Source organism: Chrysochloris asiatica, unplaced genomic scaffold, assembly GCF_000296735.1.
Source record: "Chrysochloris asiatica unplaced genomic scaffold, ChrAsi1.0 scaffold00248, whole genome shotgun sequence".
In the NCBI taxonomy this organism is placed as follows: Eukaryota; Metazoa; Chordata; class Mammalia; order Afrosoricida; family Chrysochloridae; genus Chrysochloris; species Chrysochloris asiatica.
Window position 1 is genome coordinate 480,091 of NW_006408766.1, and position 3,570 is coordinate 483,660.

The window sequence follows — 3,570 nt, forward strand, 5'->3', positions numbered from 1 at the left end:
CTGTCTAACTACCATAACATGATGGATTATGATGTGATAAACAATTAGTCAAAAATACATTGGTCAATATATGTTGTCATTGTTGCTAACTGCCATCGAGTTGATTTGGTGTACATAGAGACTATGTTATTGTTGTTGTTGTCAGGTGCCATCGAGTCAGAACCGAATCATAGCGACCCCATGCACAGCAGAACAAAACAATGTCCGATCCTGGGCCAACCTCACTACCGCTGCCACACTTGAGTCCATCAATGATGTCACCTGGCTGATCCATCTCGTTGGGGGTCTTCCTCTTTTTCTCTGACCCTCCATCTTACCCAGCATGACATCCTTCTCCAGTGACTGTTCTCTCCAGAAAATGTGTCCAAAGTATGAGAGATGAAGCCTAGCCATCTTGGCCTCCAAGAAGCACTCTGGTTGCACTTCTTCCAAAACAGATCTACTGGTTCTTTTGGCAGTCCATGGCACTTTCAGTATTCTCCTCCAATACCACAACTCAAAGGCATCAATTTTTCTACGATCTTCCTTATTCACTGTCCTGCTTTCGCATCCATATGAGGTTATTGAAAATACCATGGCCTGGGTCAGGTGCACCTTAGTCCTCAAGCTGATATCTCTGCTCTTCAATACTTTAAAAAGTATTTCTTCTTTAGTTCCCCCAGCTTGAGAAATGCTGACTGTGTTATTCCCTTTGGTTATCCAACTCTATATCATTGCATATTTTATTATAGTATTTGGTTTTATCTTCTCAAGCTGATCTTTGAAATTTTCTGTTCATCTCTTGGACCTCTTCAATTCTTCCCTTTGCTTTAGCTTCTCTACGCTGGAGAGCAAGTTTCAGAGTCTACTCTGACATCCATTTTGACCTTTACCTTCTTTGTTGTCTTCTTAATGACTTTTTGCTCTCTTCGTGTATGATGCTCTTGATGTCATCCCACAACTCTTCTGGTCTTCGGTATTTAGTGTCCAATGCATCAAATCTGTTCTTCAGATAGTCTCTAAATTCAGGTGGGATAAATTGAAGGTCATATTTTGGCTCCCGTGGACTTGTTTTCATTTTCTCCAGTTTCAGTTTGAATTTGCATATCAGTAATTGATGATCTGTTCCACAGTCTGCCACTGGCCTTTTCTTCACTGATGACATGGAGCTTTTCCATCTTCTCCTTCCACAGATGTAGTCAATTTGATTTCTACGTGTTCCATCTGGTGAGGTCCATGTGTATAGTCGTCTGTTATGCTGTCTAAAGAAGGTATTTGAAATAAACAAATCATTTGTCTTTGCAGAAATCTATCATTTGTTCTCCAGCATCATTTCTATCACCAAGTCCAAATTTTCCAACTACTGGACCCTCCTCTTTGCTCCCTACTTTTGCATTACAATCATCAGTAATGAGCAATACATCTTGATTGCATGTTTGATCGATTTCAGATTGAAGAATTTGGTAGAATTCTTCTATTTCATCTTCACTGGCTTTAGTGGTTGGTGAATAAATTTGAATAATAGTGGTATTAACTGGGCTTCCCTGTAGGCACATGGATATTATCCTATCACTTATAGCATTGTACCTCATGACTGATCTGGATATGTTCTTTTTGACAGTGAACACAACATCATTCCTCTTCAATTTGTCATTCCCTGCATAGTAAACCATGTTGTTGTTAGATTCAAAATGGCCAATACCTGTCCATTTCAGCTCACTAATGCCTAAGATATCGATGTTGATGCGTTCCATTTCATTTTTGACAACTTCCAATTTTCCCAGATTCATATTTTGTACATTCCATGTTCCAATTTTTAATGGATGTTTACAGCTGTTTCTCTTCATTTTGATTTGTGGCCCATTAGCAAATGAAGGTTCTGTAAGCTTTTCTCTACTTGGAGGAGGCAGTTTTCCCCCCAGTCGCATTCTGAGTGCCTTCCCACTTTCCAGTCCTGTATCTGACAATGTTTCTCTGCTATTCATAGAGTTTTCAGTGACTAGCGATTCAGAAGTAGTTTGTCTCTCTTTCTTCCTAGTCTGTCTTTGTTTGAAAGCTCATCTGAAACCTGTCCACCATGGGTAACCCTGCTGGTTATTTAAAATACCGGTGGCATAGCCCTCAGAATCACAGCAATTCAAACCACCACAGCAGGACAGGCAGATGAGTGGTGGTTGCGTGGTTGCTGTTAAATAGGAATCTCCTTGTGCTAGGGCCCTTAAGTCTGGCTCAAAGGCAGGATTTCTGTCCTTGGATGTCAATCAAGAGGCAGAAGAGCAGCAGGGGCTACTGGTTTGTAGTGAGATGCTATGGGCTGGGCTTTGGGTCTCTAAGTTGGTTGATACCTCCTCTAAGCCAAGATCCAAGGGTTAGGCTAGGAAGGTGTTCTCTTGTCCAGGATAAGTAGGACAGCCTGGCCTGCCCCTGCAGTCTCTTCTCACTAGGTAGTGTCTCCCCTTCGACCTGGTCTCCAGACACCTCTCACCCCGCCGCTCTGTGGTCTGGGTTTCATTTAACACCCCCACCAGGTCTGTGCAGTTGTCGCACATCCTTTAACCTCTGCCCTCCATGATAGAAGCCCTCACGCTAGGTTAGATAAACCTTAATCCTTAAAGTGACATCTCTGCATTTTAGAGGTACTTTACACTACAAGTCACAATGCAATATAGTCTTTAATTTCTTGACTTCTGCTTCCATGGATGTTGACTGTGAATCCAAATAAAGTGAAATCTTTGATAACGTCACTCTTTTCTGCAGTTATCATGATGCTGTTTATTGGACCAGTATTTAAGATTTTTTTTTTTTCTTTAGCTGAGGTACGATTCATACTGACAATTGTACTCTTTGATATTTATTAGCAAGTACTTCAATACTCTTCAATTTCAACATGAAACATTGTGTTATATTTGTATTACAGGTAGTTAATGAGTCTTCCTTTAATATTAATACTATATTCTTCTTCATAGAGTCCAGCTTTTCAGTATATTTGCTAAGCATACAGATTGAATAAGAACAATGAAAGAGTACAATCTTGACACTCACCATTTCCTTATTTTTAAACTAGGTTTCTGGTGGTTATGTGCTGTGGAGTAGGTCCCAAGTCATAAAAACCTTATATAGGGTTTCCAAGGCTGTAAATCCTTAAGGCAGCAGAAAGACTCATCTGTCTCCTTGGTAGTTTTGAACTGCTGACCATGAGATTAGCAGACTTGTAACCACTATGCTACCAGAGCACCTTTAAACCACATTGCAACCATTTATGTTTGAAGAATTACTTCTTGGTTTATGTACATGTTCCACATGAAAATAATTAATTACTCACAACTTGTGTTACATAACAAAATTACAATACATAGTTTAAAAACAGTAAATGTAATAATGAACTATCAAAATATAGGCAATAGAGAGACGCAGGCTGCAACAATGAGTTGCAACAGCACAGCAGTGATTGTGAGGATGGTACAGAACTGGGCACTCTTTCGTTTTGTTGTACATAGGGCCACTATGAGTCAGAAATGATCATTAACTAATACACACATACATACACATGTGCAAGCACCAGACTGTTAACCACAAGGTTGGTGGTTCAAA